This window comes from Saimiri boliviensis, chromosome 10 (genome assembly GCF_048565385.1).
Source record: "Saimiri boliviensis isolate mSaiBol1 chromosome 10, mSaiBol1.pri, whole genome shotgun sequence".
NCBI lineage: Eukaryota > Metazoa > Chordata > Mammalia > Primates > Cebidae > Saimiri > Saimiri boliviensis.
The window spans coordinates 90855263-90880369 of NC_133458.1; the positions used below are offsets into that span (position 1 = coordinate 90855263).

The following is a 25107-nucleotide window of genomic DNA, read 5'->3' on the forward strand; positions in this document are numbered from 1 at the left end:
ATGGTGCTTTTTGCTGATCTAGTGGAGCTTTACAAAAATGGACCACCTTATTAAAGAGCTTCCACTAAAGTCAGTGAGATGATATATTCTCTTGACTGCTAAAGACTGTTAAAACACACACTATTGGGAGCCTTAGCAAAAATACATCTACAGATAGTTTTTAGGAAATCCCGACAGAGCTGAATTAATGTATTTCTGGTTTGGGTGAATAATTTCATACTTCAGCCCAGTGGGAGTTCCATCATTTCTTCTACAACTCTTCTCTATCTGCCACCCATGAATGGATTTCACATTCCCAGAGTTAAAGGCATGGAAAGAACATCTGGAGAGACAGAGAGATTATGCAGAATAAAACACAAAGCTCTATTATTCAAATAAGTATTTGTAAAACAGAGAAACATTCACTCTAGCAACTTTGAGGAAACAGAATGTGGAAAGCAATTAGTCATCAACATTTAATTTCAAATTGAGAGTTCAGCTAGCTGTTTGGCTGGAGGGAATGGGTATCTTAACTTAAAGGTGCATCTTAATTTAAATATGCTAAGATAATTCAGATCTGCCTTTGTTATTGGGAGCTTAACTAACAATAGCATTAGCATGTCATCTCCAATTTTGTCACTTTCTCACTTCTTCCCTAGAAGCCCATTTTGAGATTTATCAAATTGTTGCCTTCTTATGTATTTATTGGTAGTGCGTTTTAATCAATGGGTCTTATAGGACTAGCTTAATTGCATTAAAATTATCTGCTATAATTATACACATAAAGAGAGTAATAGAGAGCTTAAAGTTTTTCTAACAAATTCTCACAAGTGGACACTTGATGAATAAAAATTTAAAAATTCAATTTCAATTGAATTGCCCAAACCATTACAAAATAGTTTATATAAAGAAAAGAAGGCTATTGTCAGTTTCCCCATGAACAAGTTTACCTTGAGAAAACATTGTGAGACGCAAGGAAAATCTTGAAAGAAGCAGAAAAAAATCCATGAGTGGGTGAGTTGATGAGGTACTGGATATTTATGCAGCCTCAAAATAACTTCCCGCAAATTACTTATTAATGCTAAGGGAAAAAACAACAACTTTTCTGTAGAAAACCTGGTAGGCAATACCTAAAGGAGGTATTGCAAATCTCAGCCCTTGGGGAGGTTTTGGCTACCATGAAATCACACTATGGGAACATACCACCTCCCCTGAAATAGCCTTATCAAAAACTGGTGCAAGTCTGTCCGTTCTAAAAAAGCCTTTGGAATCACTTACAGGAATGGCTTTTGATAACAGACGAGCTCTGGATTCCCTCCTAGCTGAACAAGGAGGAGTCTGTGCTGTCATCAACAAAACCTGTTGTACCTATATTAATGTGCCTGGAAAAGTAGAAACTAATGAAGTGGCATCATTTGTCTAAGGTAATAGCCAAGGTGTGTTGACTCAGGCCATACCCCACTTGTCTGGGGTAATACCCACGGTGTGTTGAAATAAAAAATGTGGACAGACAAAGAGTAAGGTTAAGAGGGAGGCTGGACACAGTGGTTCACACCTGTAATCCCAGCACTTTGGGAGGCTGAGGCAGGTGAATCACAAGGTCAGGAGATGGAGGCCATCCTGGCCAACATCGGAAACCCCTTCTCTACTCAAAATACAGAAATTAGCTGGGTGCAGTGGCACATGCCTGTAATCCCAGCTACTCGAGAGGCTGAGGGATGAGAATGGCTTGAACCCAGAAGGCAGAGGTTGCAGTGAGCCGAGATCGTGCCACTGCACTCCAGACTGGCGACAGAGTGAGACTTTGTCTCAAAAAAAAAAGGGGGAAAAAAAAAAAAGAAGAATGCAGGTTTAATAAATTAAAGAAAGAGAAAAATTCTCTCCTGCCATTTGCATGGCATTCAATAATCTGGCCACCCCCATCCCAGTCTTTTATTATACAAATAAATTCTCTGCCTAGCTGGTGCCATGTTGCCTGTTGCTTTACTGTACACATGGTGACAAAGAAAGGGGAAGATGGAGACTCCATGTTGAATATGCCTGGCTCTCAGGTAGCTGTTTTCTACGGGCATAGCTGCAGGCATTCACCCGTGCAAGCTTCCAGCTTGCTTATCTATGTCTGCAGCTCAATTTCCTAGGCTGCGCTTTGTTAGAAAACAAATGATTTTGGAGGCTGCCTTTTGTTAAAAGGGAAATTCTGTTGAGGACTCTGTTGCTCTTACTATCTGCCTAAATATTTTCTTTCTAGCTCTGGTATCACTAATGTTCAAATAAGCCAAATGGCTGCACACATTTTCCCAAAGTAACCAAAACTGGGCCAAAACTTTTATTGACTGGTTCCCAGAAATCACTCATCTTCTCCCATTCCTTGGTCCTTTATTCCTTGTTATTACTCTTTTAATATTTGGTCCTGCCGCTTTAACGCTCTCATTAAGTTTACATCTTCCCAATTACAAGGATTTCACCTACAGATGACTAGGCAATACCAATACCAGCCTGCAACAGCAACTTCTATTTACATGGGGCCTCTTGCTGGAATCTGGTTTTTCCCCATAAACAAGTTTTTCATGATCCCTCATGACAAAGATCAAGAAAGGGGAAAATGAAACTTATGCCCTCAATGCCCCCTTTCAGCAGGAAGTAGCCAGACAGACTCAACGCCCCTCTTCACTGTGCCATCTTCCCTTTCTTGAGACCGCAATAGGCAGCAGGTAGACATGAGCATGGGGGAATATGAAGCAGAAAAGATTAAACCAAGATGTTTGTCATGGGGAAAATGAGGAGAGCAAAGATCAGCTGGTGGCCACCCAGCGTAACATCCAGAGGCAAAACTCCTTATCGGAGGAATTCAGAAGTAATTGGACTTCCCTATTATCTAAAGCAAGCATCTGACTCCAGGTTTCTTTCCCCAAAATTTATAAGTAACTAAAATTTCTATACATCTCCGGAATGCAAGTACACAGAAACTTGTTGTGCAACCGTTGCTGACATTAAGGCACCAAAATGTCTACAAATGTAATCATGTTATGACCTATGTGGCTAACATGGTCCAAATTACCCTTAAGCTCCCACTTTAGGGTTCATAAACATCCCAAGGAAAATCCACTATAGCATGCTCTCTCACTGAAGCACCTTGCTGCACTCTTCTGCAGCGTTCTTCCTAATAAAACTTTCCTTTTTCAAACCTATACTGTTATCTGCAAATTCTTCTTGCCAACCTGCGAGTGGACCACTTTCTGATGCCTAGGCTCTGACACCTCGTCCAGCAAGATGTAATTAAAGTTAACATCAGTAATGGGGCAAAGACACTCTATGTGCCCCCTGCTTGGATGCTCTGAGAACACTGTTACTGTGGTTTTCCTGCCAAAATTGCACAGTCTAAATCTAACCACAAGGAAACACCAGACAAACACAAATAAAGAGACATTCCGCAAAAGAACTGACCAGTGCAAATCAAAAACCTTCAGTTCACAAAGGATTAAAGCAGTCTAAAAAGACAGGACATCAATGCAATGTCTGATCTTCGACTGGAATTTTCCCCCTTTTTCCATAAAGGACATTAGTGGGGAGAAAATGGCTAAGTTTAAATAAGTATTGTGTGTGAGAGAATAATGTAGAATCAATGATAATGTCCTGATGTTGATAACTTATATTGTGATTTTTACAAAAGAATGTTCTTGTCTTTAGAAAAATATACTTTGAAGTATTTACAAGTAAAGGAAAAGCATGTCTGTAACTTAGTTTTAAATGTTCATTAAAAATGTGTATATATAAAATACACATATATGTGCATATAAATATAATTAAATGTATAGAGAGAAAGAGAAAGAAGGAAACAAAAGCAAATTTGGAAAATTGTCAACACTTGGAGAATCTGTGTTGAAGAATCAATTTCAAGAATCATTGAAAATGATTCTTTGTAATATTTTTGCAGTTTTTAATGACAAATTATTGCAAATAAAAAGTAAAAAATAAAGGAAGCAGAAATCTCTGTGTTTTAAGGACAGATAGATGGGAAGGGCAATCATATAATCCTACTACCTGACACATCTGGGAAGTGCAGGAAGGTCTGACTAAATTGGGAAAGATATTAAGAGGAAAGTTCAACCTGTGCTCAGTAGAAGTTAATGAGTTTCTTGTTCTGATTTAGTAATCAAAACTCTGAGGGTTTGTGCAACTCCTGGAGCATCATGAAAATTTAAACTTGAATACTGCAGCAATTTTCCTTTTTAGTTAAAAGTCTGGATTTTGTTCTAACTTAATTGTTCTAACTTAACATTGTGCCAAATATGATTTTCACACTGAGTTACCTAATGTGCTTGGACCTTCACAAATAATGTTGTTTGCTGTTCCTGTGATTATTTGCAAGCATATATGTAAGTACAAATAATGTCATTTGCTGTTCTTATTATTTGCAAACATATGTGTAAATGCAAATGATTGCTGTTCCTGTTACTATTTGCAAGTACATGTGTAACTAATTATAAGATTTAACCATCTTGTAACTTTTACAATTAGTAAAAATAGTCATGATCTGTAGAATTATTCTCACAATAAAACAAATGAAATTACTGCTCTTTTCTGTATGAACAGAATATATTTTTAGTCACTCCTAGAGGTGAACAGTTACTGCCTGATTATTTTCTCCAAACTCAAGTTTGTATTATAGAATAGATCCTAAAATCTATTGGGAGATATTGTTTTAAACGCACATTTCTTTCAATTGCCTTTAGTTGGAAACTGTAAGGACCCATTTCTGCATAGGATAGATCTCTATCCAATAGGAAAGTGATTCAGGTGCTGATAAGTTGCCCATTGATGGTAGCCTTGGCATGTTCCTTTGACTCCCTGTAAATCTGTATCACCCTACCACATCTTTATTCACACCTGGCAACATCACCCCAAGCTTTGAATGTACAAGACAAATTCATGATTAAGAATATTTTATTTAACAACTATTAATTGTCTACTAAGTGCTTGACATTGTGCCAGTCTGTGAGGTTTTTAATATGAAGTGTGGTTACGTTAAAAATAATTTTAAATGGAAAAGAAGAATTTGTTTTTTTACCTAGAATGGTAAGTCTCATTTGGTAGGTTCAATAGAAAATGTAGTGTTACATGTTGACCAGGTATATGCCAAGACATAGAGGTTTCCATGCAATGAATGGAAGCAGGAGCGAGAGGTTTACATTAAGCAGATAAGGGAACTGGAGTACATAGATCATTGGTATCATCAACCCTTCCTGGAGAAAAAATGGGTAACAAGAGAAGGGAGAGAAGTATGTCCTCCCTAAATATTAAAGGAAGAGAGATAACGTCTATTTTTTTTTTTAGAAGATAAAACTCATTTGACTTGAGGATGCTCTCAAAGAGTAAAATTTTAGGTTACAGTAAGAGAAGGGAAGTAGCACAACCAACCCCAGTCACTAAAAGAAGAAATTAAACTTCTGCCCTCAGCTAAAGCTTAAAACATGGGTATTTTGGCTTGGGAAGAAGATTCAGTACTCGCTATCTCTCCCATCACCCCCAGGTATCTAAGTTATTCAGGGAATTTAAGCAGGAGCTAGTGACAAATTGGTGCCCAAAGCACCAGACCTTAAAACCAAGTCATGTTGTCAACAGATACTGGAGAGGATGTGGAGAAATAGGAACACTTTTACACTGTTGGTGGGAGTGTAAATTAGTTCAACCATTGTGGAAGACAGTGTGGCGATTCCTTAAGGACCTAGAAATAGACATTCCATTTGATCCAGCAATCCCATTACTGGGTATATATCCAAAGGATTATAAATTGTTCTACTATAAGGACACATGCACACGAATGTTCATTGCAGCACTGTTTACAATAGCAAAGACCTGAAACCAATCCAAATGCCCATCAATGATAGACTGGACAGGGAAAATGTGGCACATATACACCATGGAATATTATGCAGCCATCAAAAACGATGAGTTCATGTCCTTTGTAGGGACACAGATGAACCTGGAAACCACCATTCTCAGCAAACTGACACAAGAGTAGAAAATCAAACACCACATGTTCTCACTCATAGGCGGGTGTTGAACAATGAGAACCCATGGACACAGGGAGGGGAGCATCACACACTGGGGTCTGTTGGGGGGAAATGGGGGAGGGACAGTGGGGGGTGTGGAGTTGGGGAGAGATAGCATGGGGAGAAATGCCAGATATAGCTGAAGGGGAGGAATGCAGCAAATCACACTGCCATGAGTGTACCTATGCAACTATCTTGCATGTTCTTCACATGTACCCCAAAACCTAAAATGCAATAAAAAATAAAATAAAATAAAATAAAACCAAGTCATGTGATTATACAGGGGAGGGTCACCTCTTCTGGGCTCTGTGGAAACCGCAGTAAGATAAATGAGAAGTGTGTTCAAAGAAAGAGGAGAATTATTAGTCTTTCTGTTCCTTTAACATTAGGCTTGTATACAACGGGTACTTTCTAGATAATATCTCATGCCTTAAAAACAGCAAACAACAAAATTGCTTGGGGCTACTGTGCCATCAGAAAATTATACTCAAACCATGTGCTGTGATTACTGAAAGCACTCATGGTCATGAGTGAATCAGAGTTTGTTTACAGCATGGTTAGTAGCAATGTTTTCTTATGTTTGTCACAATTTACTCTCATATGGAAATGGATTTTTGATAAGGGTAAACATACTATTTCGGCCACAAGAAGACTTTATCAGTTGAGTTGGAATTGCTGAGTGGAGCTCTAAAATTACTCATACATAGAACTATCGAATTAGTGTAGCTAGAATGCAAACTCACTCACCCGGAAAACGGAAATTACTTCAGCAGAAAGCCCTTCTGCAGTGGTAGGGATGAACCTTTTTCTCATTTCAGCTTTATTTTCCATTTGGCTTTAGTGCCCATATCTTTGAAAAGCTCTGTTAATTTATTTTTAAATCACCAAAATATAATGAGTTCAGGTACTTTTCCCAGAGTTGTTTTGTCCCCAGTCTCATAAAATTTCCAGACGTATGTACATGCCACATGCGAACTTTAGTTACGGGGCAGTTTATGATGCTTCAAGGTGAACTTTCTCTCCCCATCAGTTAAGTAGTTGAGGTTTTTCTCTTTGTAACAGTGGATAACGAAGTATAAGGAGCTGTATCCAAATTGCCACTTCTGTTCTTAATATAAAACCTGGGACTCAATATGGCAGACAGGGTATTTTATGAGGGGGGCTTGGATGGCATTCTCCCGGGAGAAACCTAGGCACTTGTAAACAAACTGTCATGTATAAGCACTGGCTAACTCTCCCTACGACGTGTATCTTTTGTCTTATGGATTGCCTATGAATTAAAAACTGTTTAAATCAAATTCCATTTTTAGGTGGGTTGTTGCTTACTTACTTTTCCTTATGTTTTAATAAAAAATATATATACTGTACACCAAAATCAAAGATGGTTTGCATTCACTTCTCCTCCTTTTAGTTAACAGGGTGTTAAAATTCTTCCTTCATGATTAAATAAAAGTATAGGGTTTATCCTCTAAATTAGACCATGCTATATATACCACACCATAACATGTTTCTTTTGTATATCAGTATTTCATAGCTATTTTCCAGTTATAGTTCTAATTCATTCTTATAAAAGGGTTCATAATATTCCACACTCTGGATGTTCTATAGCTTAGCCCCTCATTTGCCTTTGGTGGGTATTCAGTTTCTACTCTTCTGTCAACATAAACAGTGTTGAAGTTAATATCCTTATGAACACAGTACCATATTTTCCATTTTCCCATTTATATTTCTTTCTGTTCGATTGCCCCCAAAATGGAGTTGCTGAGTCAATAAGTATGCATATTTAAAATATTTTAAAAATACCTTAAAATTATTTTCCCAAATCATTGAACTACAAAAATTCAACCTCAAGCAACAAGCCATGACTGGTTCTTTTACATTCTGTCCAAGCCTAGGGCAAGGAATACATAAGATGAGCCTGGGACAACTTTGCATGCCAGAACTCAAGGATGCTTTCAGAGACTAAAGGTGCTGGGCCAAGGAGACACATAAGCCAGTCTGAAGGGAGTCTCCAACTGATAAACTTGGGAGAATTTAAGCATCAAAAATAATAATTACTATTATTCAAATGGATTTGAGCATACACACACAGAGCTCTTCATCTGTATCATATATATGAAGGTATATATATATATATATATATATATCATATCATAATATAAAATCCTTCATTCTCTGCAGCAGAAGACCATCAGAACAGCTATACTTGAACAAGTTAGATTACTTGCTCTCATTTACTGCAGCCAAAGAGAATGCATACCACAGGGAACTGGGGCTGGTGGAGGTGTGTAAGTTGGAGAAGGAGAGAAGGAAACATCTCAGTGAGAAAGCGTTAGAACCTGGGAATTTGGGCTTTGCCTGGGTAGTTTTGGGGAGGGTCTAAGGAAGATTTGTTCTAAACTGGGTGTCGTCAGAAAGCAGAGGCAATTCTATGATTGAATATCTCAATAAACCTTATCTACAGGCAGGGCAGATTAGAGTGAGGATAAAGCCATAACTGGTAAGGAGCAGTCACTCATATTAGCCAAGAAAGGGAAACAATGGTATTTTGTGGGCTGCACCATGACTGTCTGCAGTGGATGTTCTGTGAGATTGTTCATGTCCGACAGGAGAGCAACATGGCTTACCTGTAAGTGTTGTATCAGTATAACACTGAGACTTATCAGGGAGCGTCAGATCAGCTCTGAGATCTGCTTTTCCTAAATAGATAGTGATAGGCAGGTAGGTAGATGGAGCCAAAAAGAGAAAGCCACCATTAAAAAAAAAAAAAAAAAAAAAAAAGACAAATGCAAGAAAGAAAAAAGAAGCCTCATGGGTCACCAATGGAGGTGGTTATTAAACCTACTTCTTCCTTTGAAAACTGGTTATTAAGCAGAAAGAATTAAGTGTTTATCCTTTTCCAGAAGTCTATATTAGGATAACCCAACAGCCCCAGTTGATAAGGGATAGCTCTTCATAGAAAAGAATGGCAGCCAATAAATGTGGGAAAATGATAAAATTAGAAAATTGCCATTTTGCAACCCATTTAAAAAAGACTCAGGGTAAGATCATCTGTGGATGCTAAAGCAAAAGGGGGAAGATGAATGGAGAATTGGATATTTACATGTTGCCAGAATATCATGTAACAAATTACATATTGGTCACAACTGGAAAAACACAACTTTATAATGCAGGATCCGATTGTTGACACTTTGGATGAAAAATGCCAGACCAATAGTGGACATCAGACACTGTCTCTACATTATCTATGCACTGCTTAGATAATGTTTACTGCATGTTTTTGGTAAATGATCTTCATCAATTTTAAGTACTATAGTTTTTGTCTTAATATTTTACTGTTTTTTTTTTAAACCAAGAATGGCTTCTGAAATTAATTAAATGTCTTTTTGGTGTCTAATCATACAGGGATTTTTTTCCCCCTTAATTTGCTAGTTAATTAATTACTTTGATTGATTTATTAATATAGTACTATCCTTATATTGTATAATCTGTGAACCCAGAGGATTATATTTTGAGATTACCCAGGTTTTCTTCTCTGGATTTGTGTGTGTGTTGCACTCATTGCCCTTAGGACATGAATATTTAGAAATGCAGAAAATCTTTTGTTTGACAGTGCTTATGGAACACCTAATTGTGTATAAGTGCTCATTTCAGTGTTAAAGATAGAACAATAAGCAAGATAGGAAAGGCTTCTGCTCTCATGAAGCTGATATTCCAGTGGAGGTAAATAGTTGATAGATGGATAGAGAGATTAGATAGATAGTTCAGATTAGATAGATAGCTGACTCATAGAATAACTAATGAACAAGAAAAATACCTAATAATGATCGATCTTAGGCAAATAAAGAAAATATTGTGATAGACAGGGTTCTAATTATCTATTGCTATACAACAAACTCCTAAAACTTAATGGATTAAAACAGCAATCATTTTGTTCTCTCATAATTCTGTGCATGAGGAATTTGGGGAGGACTCAGCTGGGTAATTCTTCTGCTCCGGTGTTATCTGGGTGATACCTGGCTGATGGCTGGTCTTATCTGGGTGTCTGGTGCCTGCGTGGATGGCTGGGGTTGTTGACTGGAGTGCCCACCCATGGCCTCTCCAGCACAACACTGTCAGGGTAGTCAGACTTCTTAGATGGAAGCTCAGGACTCCTGGAAGTGTTCCAAGAAGCTCAAGTAGAAGCTGCAAGGAACCTAGCTTGAGAAATCTCAAAATGTCACTCCCGCTGCATTCTATTGGTCAAGCAAGGCACTAAGTCCAGCTGAAATTCAAGAATAAGGGAATTAGACTCTTCCCAATTCAAAGAATGACTTGGGAGATCCATAAGGTTGTCCAAGGAGGTAATATTAAAGATGAGCGCTGAGTCATATGAAGAACTGGGCTTTAAAGATACGAGGACTGTGGAGAGCAAAGGCTTGGTGTGCTTAAGAAACTGAAAGTGATTGCAGTGAAAGGGCAAGGGGAGGAGAGGAATGAGATGAAGTCAGCAAAGCCAACAGGCATCGATTATGAAAGATTTATAATCTGAGGCTGAAATTTTGGGTTTTATCCTAAATAGTTATCCCAAGAATTAACTAACAGGGTTTTAGCAGAGGCCAATCAAATTGGGCAGATGTGGGGAACTGCTTGTCAGGGGAGGGGCAAGAGGAGAAACAGGGAGGCTAGCTAAAGGGCATTACCATGGTGTATGGACTAGTATGCTTGTAGGGAAGGTGATGAGAACCAAACAGATCCAGGATATGCTTTGAGGTAGCGTCTGCTATACTTATTGATGGATGAATGGAATTTAGGAAAAGCAATGAATCAAATAACCAAGATCAACCCTACTCCATGATAGAATTTAAGAATCTGAGAGCATAAAGCCTCACAGAAGCGCCTTCTTGGTTTCTCTGCTTCTTTATTCCATGCGCTGCACACAGTCCATCAGCAAGCTCTGCTCATTCTACCTTCAAAACACATTCCAAATACCATGCTTCTTACTGCCTTCACCTACACTAATCCAAGCCACTAGCAACTTTCACCTGGATTATTGTAATAACCTTCTAAGTGGTTGCGGCCTCTACTCTTATTCCACCATCATCGGGTCTCCAAGAAGTGGCCAGAATGAGCCTTTACAATTGTAAATCAGATCATGCCATGCCCCTTGTCAAAACCCTTCAGTTTCTATCTCATTTGGAATAGAATGTAGTGTCTTCTCCACAGCCATCAAAACTCATCGTCATTCCACCCCCAGTGCTGCCTCAACCTCAGTTTCACTTCCACCTTACTCTGAACTGGTCGCACTGGCACGCGGTTCTGATCACAGGCTGAATGTGGCTGCCTCGGGATCTTTGCACTTCCCGCCTTCTCTGCCTGGAATCCTTTTCTTAGAGATATAGTCACATGGTTTGCTCCCCCACTTCATTCAAATCTCTGCTCAAATATTGCATCCTCAGAGACACCCAGAGGGTGTCTTGCTCTCTTGCCCCTTAATCCTGTTTTATGTATTTTCATTGCACAAACTATCCACCTGAAGTTTATTACACATGTTTGTTTCTCATGTGCCTCCTCCATTGTAATACAAATTCCATGAGGGAAATAGTGTTGCCTGTTATGTTCACTGCAGTAGACCCAGGATGCATAACTGTGCCTGGCACAAAAAAGGCACTTAAGTAATATTTATGGAAATGAATAAAATAAACAGCTATTTTTAAAAATATTATTATGAGCTGTTGCCATATCTTCTTGATTTTTCCTTCTAAATGACTCTTCATCCATTTTGTCTTTTTGTGCCCCTGCCACCACCTGAATCGTCTTTCACTCCATATCTGGATGACTGCTGTCACCCTCTTCCTGGGCTCCATAAATCCAATCTGTTTCCTTTCCCATACTCTGTCGTGTGACTGTCTGGTCGATCTTTCTGAAACACTGCTTAATCATTTCATATCTCCTTTCTAGCAGTGTAAAGTCTGATTAACTGTGGCCTGATAGCCATTTCTCTCAAAGCTGGTCTCCTTTTCCAGCTTAATTTCCCATTACTTCCTGTATGAACTCTTGCCCCAGCCAAATTGCTGTACTTGCTCAGAACTGGTACTTTTCCACTCCTGTGATTTGACCCACACTATTCGCCCCATCCATCCCAAACTTCTTTACTATTCAATACTGAGTTTAAATCTCCCACTCCTGGTGACTGCCTCAGAGAAATAAGAACCACACATACGTTCTTCCTCTCTCAGCAGTCTAAACATATTTTCTTCACTACCCATTTGGACCTTATATTGACTTAATCATTGTATATTGAGTACACCACTCTGTATATGTACATATGGGTGTGTATAGGTAGTCTTATTTTCACAAATTATAACCAGAAGGTCCAATCAGTCACTTCTGCTTAAGACTTTCAGATTAAGCTCTTGCCCTATCCCTTATACTATGTGAACTTGGACAATGTCTAGAGTCTCTGTTTCCTTTTCAGTAAAATAAGGAGTAATAACGTCTACCTCACAGTGCTACTGTTAGAATTAGATGAGTTGAAGTACAATGCTTAATTCATAGTGGGCCTCAAGTAATTGTTATTATTCCTTTGGGTACGGCCCACAATGCTAATCAATCTGTGGTTGGTGGGCTTGTAAACAGGCAGAGAAATGTCTGCAGCAGGCCTTATGCCACCAGCTGGATTACTGCTTTAAGAAAATGTTTATTCTGGGTACCTCCTTCTTCGTATTGTGCGTTCAACATTCCCATTTTTTCCTAAATGGCCCTACTCCTGTGGAAGCATCAACCACAATGTCTTTCCCACAGTGAGGTTATCAATAATAGATGAGGATGAGAATGAGAATGACCACTTTTGCAATTAGATTCCTGGAAGGTAAATACTTCAAGCAATGTGGCTGCCAGAAAAGAGATTATCTGAGCAGCATGACCATTTGCTGGGATTGACTCAGGTACACACATTTTAATGCTCAAGCAGAAAAGATCTCTTCTCCAAAGTCTTAGGTTCCAGTAAAGTTGTCCCCATAAGACTGGGCAGGTCCCCTCCTGTCCTAATGCCCCCCTTTTGGGTAATATTATAGTTTATATTTTTTCTCCTTTCTACTTTCCTTTTCATGGTCTCAGCAGTTGAGTTGTTGTTAGAGGACTTGCTCTGTTCTTTCTATGGTGAAAAATCAACACAGAGAGGCAGATGATGATAAAGGAAATCCTGCATATCTGTTGTTGGATTTCACTGTAAAGAGTTAGCCTCTGTGTGGGGCTCCATGGCACATGCTCAGAGATAGCTGGGCAGGGGGACAGAGGAATACGACAGAACTGGTGGAACAGTATGGTTTTGTTTTGTTTCTCTCCTACTCAACAGGGACAAAGTGGAGAATTTATCATTTGAGAGTAAGTGATACAGCCAGGTCAATCGATCAGGATCTCAGCAACACCTGGTACCGTCAAACGGGGAATTGAGGAGAACTCAATAAAGGAACTGTTTACATAGGTGCAGGAAGGGGTATGTGAAAGAAGAGCTGTTGCAATACTCCAAGCCAGCAACAGTGGGAGCTTGTATCCCCTAGGCTGAAGGGGTAAGAGAAAGGAGGGACTACTGGAAGCCAGAGAAAGTACCCACAGATGTATGAGACAGCCACCTAGCAGATGCTGCGTCTTCAGTAGCAGTGTTTCTAAGCTCATGTTTATCTGGCAGGGAGCAAGCTAGAGAAATTAAAGACCCTGACTTAAGCTGGATGCAGTGGCTCATGCCTGTAATCCCAGCACTTTGGGAGGCCGAGGCGGGCAGACCACCTGGGATTGGAAGTTCAAGACCAGCCTGACCAACATGGATAAACCCTGTCTCTACTAAAATTACAAAATTAGTTGGGTGACGGTGCATGCCTGTAATCCCAGCTATTCAGGAGGCTGAAGCAGGAGAATCTCTTGAACCCAGGAGGCAGAGGTTGTAGTGAGCCAAGATTGTGCTATTGCACTCCAGCCTGGGCAACAAGAGTGAAACTCCATCTCAAAGACAAAACAAAATCCTGACTTCTCTTTCCTCTCACTGTGTATCTCCCCATAGTACAATAGGAGCATTGGCTGAACCTAACTGGGAGGCAGAGGACAAAGGTGCCTATGGATGCCTTCCATAAAATTCGGCCTCTCTTGTCACAGAGCAGAGTAGAGAAGTGTAGAACTTGGTCTGGAGGGGCAAAGGAGAAATGTGTACATATTGGGGTTCATAGTTTAGGTCTAAGCGGTTTGGATAAATCAGGAGGACAGGCCTACCAAGAATCAAGTTAAATTAGATAATTTTACATTTGGGCTCAAAAAGAGGAAGTGGGTTTTGGAAAGAGGGAAATGGTAAAGGGAATAGCATTACGTACACTTTGTCATTTCCTGAGCTCATCCCAGTGACTCAGATTTGAACCTTTAAGACTAGAGGGGCTATGGAAAGGAGCTAAAGTGACTTTTCTTTTTTAAAAATATCTCGCTGCCATATTCTTTCCCCTAATTTGACTCCACCTTTCCCTTTTAATAAGCCTCAAACCCAAAATTGACTCTTTTAGCCAGGGAAGCCAAAGCTTCTGGGGCTTTGGTATAAAGTGAGACGGGGAATAAATTCCTTACTTCACTGAAATAAGATGAAAATCTTTAGAGTATGTAACATTTTCCTGGCCAAATGGGGCTTTGTAACTTAAGAAGTATAGGAGATAAACTTTGATTCTCAAAGAACGCCTCTTGGGGCATAGATATTATAAGAGTGGCTAAAAGAGTAAGAATGTTCGTGAGCTCATTTAAGATCTCTTCAGGGGTGAATGGTGGAATAGGAAGTCGTAGGCTCCACTTCTCCCCACAGAAAATTCAACTAGCAACTATCCACAGACCAGAACAACTTTTTGAAAACCCCAATGCAAGGAACAAGCCTGAGACATCTATGTGGTCCACAGAATTGAATGGCATTAAATTAGAAGGGTGAGGCGAACAGCCTCATTACAACTGTGCTTCCTACCTCTCCCTCAGTTTAGCCCAGTGCCAGACAGAGAGGATTTCCCTGGACCCACAGTTATACTGGGAGAAAAGAGAATCAGAGACAGTTACACAGCTTCCCTAGCATTCCAGGAAGCCCACTAATCTCGCCTCACAGGAAACACTGGGGGTAACAGCATTGCTAGACCACCTAGGGTCACACAGAGACAAGGAAAGGAGGCAGAAGTTGTAGTGACCAGCATGCAGATCTCGGTGGTACTTCTATGTTCTGCCAGCTGTAGCACCCTATTGGAGACATCAGCCAACTTCACAGCCCACTTGCATAGCTGAGCTGGTTGCCTTCAGAAGCATGGTGGGAAGGTCAACCTCACTTGAGTCCCTAGATAGCTAGTCTCCACGCCCAACCTCAGACCTCACACTACCAAACTGTACAAAATAGGGAGATGCTGGCCTTTGCCTATTTTGGACAAAGCATGGGGGTTAGGCCTTCCTGACATGGGAAGTCAAGCAGCAGTTCCACTCAACCGAAAGGCTACTCCTTGGTTCCACCCTGACAGAGAGGCAATCCTCAATTGTGCATTTCTAAGGAGCAGAGCCTTCAGTTCTGCTCATCCCAACTAGTGATTCCACCTAACCTCAGAGCCTAGTCAGCAGCCCTGCCCAACTACATCTCAAATAGTTTAATCATCCAGTAGGGACTACATCTTGTGACCCGATTAGAAGCCATTACATTACCCACCCAGTAGCTCCACCTCATAGCAGATCCTAGCCAGTGGTTTGTCCAGACAGTAGAGCCCATCCAAAAGCTCCATTCCACATCAGAGCAAAGATAGTGGCCCAGCCAATTCCTACAGCAAGCTCTACCTGCCTAGGGTCATAACTAGTTGGCCATTCAAAAATCACAGACTAAATAGTGAAGGTCTATCTCTACTAAAGAACATCTGCAAAAGCCAGAACAGGGGACTGTCTTCTTAAATGCAAAAATGCAGATACACAAGATCACGCAGAACCAGGGAATTCTGACACCTCCAAAATAAACTAATAATGTTCCACTAATAGAACCTAAAGAAATGGATATCCATTGAAATAACTGACAAGGAATTCAGAATAATCCTCTTAAAGATGTTCGGTGAATTACAAAAACATATAGATAGAAAATTAAATAAAATTTGGAAAACAATATGTGAACAAAGTGAGAAGTTTAACAAATAGACAATAAAAAATAAATAGAAATCTAGAGATAATACAATGACTGAACTGAAAAAATTGATAGAAAGCTTCACATGCAGACTTGATCAAGCAGAAGAAAGAATTAGTGAGCTGGAAGACAAAATATTTGAAATTATCCAGTCAGAGGAGCAGAAAGACAAAGGAATGAAAAAAATAAAGAAATCCTGTGGGAATTAAGGGACACCATCAAGAGACCAAACTTTTGTATAATGCAGTTACAAAAGGAGAAGAAAGAGGAAAATGGCCAGGAAGCACCCGCTCCCTGGCTGCAGCACCCATGGTCAGTTTGATGCCCACTGAGTACACAGTTCGGATACATACTCTCTGGTCAATCCCCCAACAATCTCCCTTGCACCCCTATCCCCTTTTCGCATGGACAAACCACCAGAAAAGACAGTTCAAACATTTTATAGGATAATCATGGTATGAAGAGAGAATCCAAACCTGTGACTAAAGTTGCACTAAACACAATGTACATATCTAACCACTTTATACCTTTGATAAGGTAAACCAGTTGCCAAGCAAAAGATGCTTGAGGTGAAAAGAAGTTGAGAGAAGAAACTAATGACAGTAACTGTAGAAAATACCTGAAAATTAATCACAACTCTTATGTTCTAAATTATTTAGAAGATTTATATGTTCTAAATTATTTAGAAGATTTATAGTCATTTCATACATCTGCATACTCAGATACTTCCATCTTCAGCAATATTGCAGGATTCTAGAACGTTAAGCAAGTTTTGCAAGTATTTCATGGACTCAGTAGGTGCTAAGGTTATAGGGACAAGCCTGGAGAAAACTTGCTGTATCAACAAGATGGGAGACTGGTTCTAAGGCAGCTTCTTGGGCCATGTTAGGCCAAGTAGTGAATAAAAGCTGGTAGATGACACCATTTCAATGGCTTGACCTCTAGGTCACTCCTGTGATTCCAGAGAAGCCACCACTACCTGAAGGGTGAATTGCAGGTCTACCAACGAAGTTGAAAACAGTTCATATTTTAAAGCCAAAAGTCAATAAGGACAATGAAAAATAGAGTTTACTGCAATGATCTTAAATTCATATTATGGCCCTGAGTTCTCTCTGTCCAAGTTCTAGGAGGTCCTAAGAGATGACTGGAAGACAGTAGGATATAGGGATGATGGGCAGCAGGGTAGGATCTCTTATCTGGGCCTGGCCTCTTTGAGTCCCTGTGGTAACAAGAGACTGTTTTAATAACAGACGTTTGAGATTCTAGGCAAGAGAGAAGGACAGAAGATTCTGGCCCAACCTTTCCATTTTATGAAAACTGTGACTCAGTGACTTGAAGTGATGTGCTCAAAACAAGACAGTTTTGGATAAATAAGACTGACATGCAGGTTTTCTGACATCTGACCATTGTGCTCTCTCAACATTAAAGAAAAAACAATTCTAAGTAAATCACAGACTATTTATATCTTGGCTTTCATTGCCCTATCTTGGCAGCAGAAGGGGAAGTGGTAGGTGAGATCTCTCAATGATCAATCTTGAAGATGAAACCTGGAATCAGTAGGGCAAGATGCCATAACAACCCAAACCTACAAGGTAGACAAATGGGATCATTTAAAATCCACTCACATCCATTCCATGCTTTCTTCTGCCATAGGCACTAGAAAGCTAAAACTTACCTTCCCAGACATTTTTGTAGCTAGGAGAGACAATGGTAGATCTGATGAATGAAACATAATCTCAAGCTGGCTGGGCCTACCTCTTCTGCTGCTTTTTAATTCTTGACTAGAATTTGAGCTTGATGCTGGAGGTACATCAGTCATCCTCAGGGCAAGAGAGCAAGAAGAAAAAATGCTCAATTTCCAGATAGCATCCTTGAGCTACTGCTCCAGCCCTAATCTACTTAAACCCAGACTTCTTCTCACATGAGGCAAATAAATCTCTTCAAGTCCATGTTCATCTTACTTTAAAGCATGCACTGAACATAGGTTTACCTTATATTTCAGTCTGAATCAAAAGTGGAATCAAGAATGGCAAAGTCAGGCCAAACTGAATTTTAGCCAGGTAAATTCACAGGCTAATCTGAGCTCAAGGCTGACATGAGTCAGCAAAGAGGCCCAGGTGAAGAAGATAACTGTCTAGACGGAACAACTGAGTTTGTGTGAGTGCTTTTAAAGGCCCAGAATGTGACCTGTGGATGTGCCTTAGTTATCTCATTGACATTAGTTAGCCAGGACAGCGTGATTCAAGAAAGTTACTATTGTACTTCAGGCCACCTATCTTAGTTCCCCTCTTAAAAATAAAATAAAATGGCCATCAAAGGGTGTGAGAAATGGAATGCTGAGGCAAAAAACATGCCAGCAAACCAGGCTGCTCTAAGAATATTGGCACAGTGGAGCCTAGAGGCAGCTGGGGCCTGCTGGAAGAAGCAAGGCTAAGAGGCAGGCATCAGAAGCAAACTTAACAGAGGCTGGAGAGCTGCAGTTTCTTGGCCTTATTTCATCCCTTTGGAGACAATTATCTTACCAGATAGTATTGCTATAGCATTGAAGTTTAAAGAATAATGTTCTCATGAGTAGGCTGCTCTGTGTTTCCCAGTTAGAGAGGATGCTGAAGGTGCATACGGTATGTGCTTGATTTAATTATTCCTGAAGGCCATCTCATGTAGGTGGTTTTAAATTATCTCCCCAGGACCCAATGAGAGAGGGGGAAAAAAAGAATTTCAATAAAAAAGAATTTGAATTGAAAAGGAGTCTTTGAACAATGAAATAAATGCTTCCAAATGCAAAATCAGGTACTACCTTAATTTATCAAATAAGAAAAAGGGCAATAAAACAAAAAGTTATCACTATTATGCTTTGGCATTCCTGGGAAGCTAACAAATTGACCCATCCTTGAGATGCCCAAATACATTTATAAAAACCTAAGTCATTACTTCCCAATAGTGCAAAACCATTAGAAATGTAAGGGGACATTTTTTCTTTCAAAATTTGAACTTCAAAGTTGTTTGAAAATGAAAATAACTGCCTTGAACTAACACTGAAACAATTATAATCATGGGTATTTTGAAAAGAACTTCTGGTGAGCTCATCAGCATTTTAAAGGTCTGTAAAAAGAGGCTTCCCATAACCCCTATCAGTTTAATAGAAACAGTAGTAATTCTCCATCCTTACTGTGGGTACATTTGTTAAAACTTGTTCGTCTTTGGGGCTCAGTTCGTTTTTACTTCCCTTGGGTTCTAGTGCTATTATGGAGCAAAGATACTTTGAGCATAGACATGGATTTTTCACTTTGGGAAGGGGATCCCTTCCATCTCGTACTGAGGCCATATGGGGGGACCAAGAATTTAAGCAGACACATTCATCTTCCTGTCTTCAGGTACCTCTGAAGAAACTCCTGTACCTCTTCTATAAAACCACACACACTCTTTGGGGAAACACACTCCCTCACACATTATTGATATATCTCTTGGGAGGAAAATTTGGTAAGAGCTATCAACATTTCAAATGCATCCTTTCTTTGACCAAGAAATTCTTTTCCTAGGAATTCAACAGCCACATACACACAATCAGCAAAGACGGATGTCCAGACTTACTTCTTGCTACAATTTTTAGAATAGGTAGAGACTAGGGAAAAAATTAAATGTCCATCAAAAAAATGACAGAGTAAATACATTCTAGAAGAATTTTCACTCCTGGCTATGCTAGAATAACTTGTAACAGATTGTTCCTTCTGTCAAAACAACCAGAAAAGCTAGATAATATACATAAAACATTGTTGAAGGCATCTGAATAGCTGCTAAGGCAACCAGGGGAAACGGGACAGCCCAAGTAGGCAGACACCCTGGAATTTGCTTTCCCTTCTGGGGCACTTGCTGATTCTTGGTGCTGGCAAGAAAGTGAAAGTCAAGGTGGACTTTCATTCTCTTGCTAGCTGTTAAGGAACAGAGAAGCCTGCAGAGCTTTGGGGGCTCTCACAGAACTGAGGAAACAAAAGTTGGAGCTGGGGGCCAGGTGCAGTGGCTCATGCCTGTAATCCCAGCACTCTGGAAGGCCAAAGTGGGCAGATTATCTGAGATCAGAAGTTCAGGTCCAACCTGGCCAACATGGGAAACCCCATCTCTACTGAAAACACAAAAATTAGCTGGGCATGGTGGCCATGCATGGTGGCTGAGTAGCCCAACTACTTAGGAGGCTAAGGCATGAGAATTACTTGAACCCGGAAGGCAGAAGTTGCAGTGAGCTGAGATCCCACCACTGCATTTCAGCCTGGGTGACAGAGTGAGATCCTGTCTCAATAATAATAATAATAATAATAATAATTTTTTTAAAAAGTTGGAGTTGGGGGTGCTGCCAGGGATTTGAGTGGTTTTAAGATCCTGGTGAGAGAAGAGATGTGGGGAAATAGCCCAACAACAAATGGTTTCCCTCTGAATGCATTGGCAAATGTTTAGCTGCAGAGGGCAACAGATGAAGAAGCTAAGTGGCAAGCCACTGAGAAGCAGAGCAGAGGGTTTTTGGAAAACTGCCTCACAGTCCTTAGAAAATTAAAAAATGGAGTCCAGGACCCACAAAAGATGTCCATTTGCCTACCTAGTAAATACTCCAGATCTCAGTTCTGAGGTCCATGATTATCCAGGAGGAGATGGTAAAAGTATAATTTGTATTTGGCTGTATTTAGTGTAGAATCTCTAGGGTAAAAACCAAAACACTAGCAAAAATATATTTTAATAGCAGAAGAGGAGAATAATGTAATTTTAAAATTGAATTATCCAAAGGCAAGAAAATTTTTAAAATGAACATAAAACAAATAGCAAATGGAACATAATCATAAAATCAAATTCATTAGTAATTACATTACATGTATATGAACTGTCTAAATTTAAAGGCAAAGATGGTTACCCTTGGTGGGATGAAACAGTTATAGACTGCTTATGGGAGACATATTTTAAATATAAGGACACAAAAAAGGTTGAAAGCAAAAGAATGGGGAAATAGATTCCATGAGTAGAAGATACTGTGAATACCCTGCTTTCTTCCTTGGCATTTGCCATGACTTTCCAGATGTCTTTCAGTGGCATGTAGCACTGGGTCTTGCCTGAAGGCATTCTTTAACTCTGGAAGCAGGCTGGTGGGGAACACAGGCTGGTGGGGAATGCAGGCTGGTGGGAAATGGGACAGAGCAGAAATTCTGAGAAGCTGATGCCTTCAGGAGCAGCCCTTGTCTAATGAGGATGTGAGCTGGTGGTAAACACTCCAGCTTGCTCATCTTCAGGTGGAGAAATTCCTAGGTGTTTCCATGCAGTCTCCCAGCAAAGCCACGGAGAAGCCTAGAGGAGACTTCCTGGAGAAGTGAGTCCTAGCTGTCCACAGCCAACAGCTCACTAGTATATGCAGTGTCAGCTTCCTTCTCCCGGGTCTGCCACCTCACTCCTGCTTCCCTTCTGTGTCTACTCCTGCCACCTTACCAGTATTCTTAGGTTCACTTCTCACCTTCTGTACTCAAAGTCTGCTTCTCAGGGACACTGGCTTAATACAAAATGCAAACATTAACCCCCCAAAACCAGTATAATTACATCAATATACAAAGTAGAATCTAAGGCAAGAAGCATCACTAGAGAGTCAGAGGGGTGTTTCTTACACCTAAAATGGCCAATCCACCAACAAAATACATTAACTTAAAAAACATATGCACTTAATATGGCTTTAAAATATATAAAGCAAATTGACAGAAACAAAAAAAGGAAAGAGACGAATCTATTGCCAAAATGCAAGTTGATCAGACACTTCTCTGAATAACTAATAGAACACGTTGGGACGGGGGGGTAGGAAATATGTGGGAAAAAAAAGAGAAATATGTATGTAGATTTGAACAACACAATTAACAATTGAACACACATTTCTCCTAAGTGCATGTGGCCCATTGACTAACACTGATATTTTGTTGGACCATAAAGCAAATTTCAGAAAATCTCAAAGGATCGAAATCATACATAGTATGTTTTATGATCATAGTAGAATTAAACTTAAAAAAATGAGAAAATGCTGTTTGGAAATTATACAATAATAATGATAGTGTATAGGTTAAGTGAGAAATTACAATAAGAATTAGAAAATATTTTTGCTTGAATAATAATGAATATTCAATATATTAAAACTCATTGGATGTAGCTAAAGTTGCATTAGGGGGGATTTATGCAATAAATGCATATTTTAGAAAGAAGAAAAGTTGAAATGGCAATTAGCTAAGTATTATTAAGAAGTTAGAAAAAGAACAGCAAATTAAACGTGAAGTAGATGAAAGTCAATATAAAAAATGAGAAGAAATTGATGAATAGAAATGAGTGTGAAATGGAGAAAAATAAAAAGCTAAAAGTTTATCATTTGAAAAGATTAGTAAAATTCATGGGCATTTTCAAGGACAGATAAAAAAAAAAAAAGAGAGAGAGAGAGAGACCAGCCAGAAATTATCAATGCCAGAATGAAAAGGTTTTCATCACCCTAGACAATAGAGATATTACAAAATAAGAGTGGGGCTGGGTGCAGTGGCTCATGCCTGTAATCCCAGCAGTTTGGGAGGCTAAGGTGTGAGTATTGCTTGAGCTCAGGAGACCAGCCTGGGCAATGTGGTGAAACCTTGTCTCTACTAAAAATACAAAAATAAAAATAAAAACCAAAAAAATTAGCTGGATGTAGTGGTGTGTGCCTGTGGTCCTAGCTACTCAGGAGGCTAAGGTGGGAGGATTGCTTGAGCCTAGGAGGTAGAGGTTACAGTGAGCTGAAGTCACACCACTGCACTCCAGCTTGGGCAACAGAGCCAGACCCTGTCTCAAAACAAAGAGGATATGAGGAACTGTTTTATGCCAATAAATTTGGAAATGTAGGGAAAATGAGAAAGTTCCTATAAAAATAGACCTTGCCAAAATTGATGAACAGAAATACAAAACATAAGTAGTTCTATATGTAGTAAAGTAACTGAACCTATAAATTAACACTTTTCCACAAAAACTTTCCTCAGACCAGATGATATCACTAGTGGATTCTTCTTAAAATTCTTCAAGATAAAACAAAAAGAAGAAACACTTCCCAACATATTTTATGATGCCAGCAAAACTTTGATATTAAATTCTGAAAAGAACATTACTCAAAAGGAAATTACTTGCCAAGCTCTCTCATGAAATATATATAAGAATTTTTGTAAAAACAGTAAATTAAATCCAGTGATATATAAAATGGTTACTACATCATGACTAAGTGACTTTTATTCCAGGAATGTGACTGTTAGAATTTGAGAATGAATCAATGTAATTAGACACATTAACAAAGTGAAGTAGAAAAATCACATGATTATGTCCATAGATGCAAAAAAGTATTTAATGAGAGTCAAAATCTATTTCTTTTTCCTGTCAGATGTGTTGTGTTGATGGTATAACAACCTTTAAGGAAGGTACATCTCACTTATGAGTGAAAAAAAAATCATAACATTTATGAACTACAAAAGGATCTCAAAATCTATTTGTGATACAATGTCTTAGCAAATTAGAAATAGAAGGGAACTTTATTAATCTGGGGAAAAGTATATATAAAAAATATAAAATATGGTTAAAATAAAATTTAAAAGCTCTAAGCAAATGGAGAAAAATACTACCTATACTTTCTATATAGATTTCCAATTTAATCAGTACCATTTATTTTAAAAAACCATTCTTCCCCCCTCTATACAGAAACTGTCATTATTGAGTTATTGGATATGAATGGATATGTTTTTTTATTTCCTAGAACCAACTCTATACTGTCTTTATGACTAGAACTTTATAAGTCACCATGTCCTGTATGTATAGTCTCCAGGTTTTTTCTTCTTAAGGTTATCTTGTATATTGTGCCCTTTGCATTTTCACACAAATACTAGAAACAAATTGTTGACATCTTAGAAAAACTTTGCTGGGTCTTAACTCGGATTTTATTGAATCTATAATCAATTTGGGTAGAATCTTTTCAATGTCAGTACTTTCATCCATAAATATGTTATTTTCCTTCATTTTCTTAAAGTTTTCATTTGCTTGGAATTTAAAATTTTTCTCTTAATGATATTTCATCATTTTTGTATGACAAAGATAGGTAGAGAGTCTTTTTTTATATAAACCTTTTTGTACTGGTTAGTTAATTTCTATTTATGAGCATGTTACTTTTTCACTAAAAAAAGGGAAAAGATATTAAGCTTAAAATACAAAATGAAACCACATGGATTCCACCCTGGGAAGTAACCCTGTTGGTTGCCTAACATCCATCCTCCAATTCTTCTTTGCTGTCACAGCAAATTTTTTCTACTTGGGTTTACTCTCAGGGAGAAGCGAATCCATCTCACAATCCAGGGTAAATTCTGACTGACTGAATTCAACTCTTGAGCTCCCATTCCCCTGGCTAGAGAATGGGTTAGGCAGAAGCACAAAACCAGTAAGGCGGGAGGAAGTGGCTGCTAAGAGCATCCACACAAAGTTCCAACATTCATTAAAAAAAAAAAAAAAAATCACACAGAAAAATGCACATTTTGGTACAAAAATACAGTTAGAAGGGGTTAGTTCTAGTATTCTATAGTTGGGAGGAAAACGATAGTTAATAATTTATTGTAGACATCACAATGGCTAGAGAAGAAGCTTTGCAATGTTTCCAACACAGGGAAAAGATACATATTCGAGGTGATGGATATCCTAATTACCCTGATTTGACCACTGTACACCATATACAGGTATCAGAATAGCACATGTAACCCCAAAGTATGTACGACTATTCTATGTCAATTAAAAAATGCAAACCTTTCTTCAAACATATGTCAGTGTATCTGAATGAAACCAAAGCTAGGGACAAACATGTAACAACCCTTCTGGGAGCTAACCTCCAAGTCAAAACCATCTTGTTTTGACAGAGCAGAACGGCGG

General features: G+C 39.0%; 1 non-coding gene across 1 annotated transcript; it reads right to left on the bottom strand.

The window, feature by feature from the left end:
* Positions 1–23575: 23575 nt before the first annotated feature.
* LOC120365519 (small nucleolar RNA U13) lies at positions 23576–23675 on the bottom strand. Its single transcript, XR_005580440.2, has one exon. It is a non-coding gene; the product is annotated as a small nucleolar RNA U13 (small nucleolar RNA).
* Positions 23676–25107: the final 1432 nt, after the last annotated feature.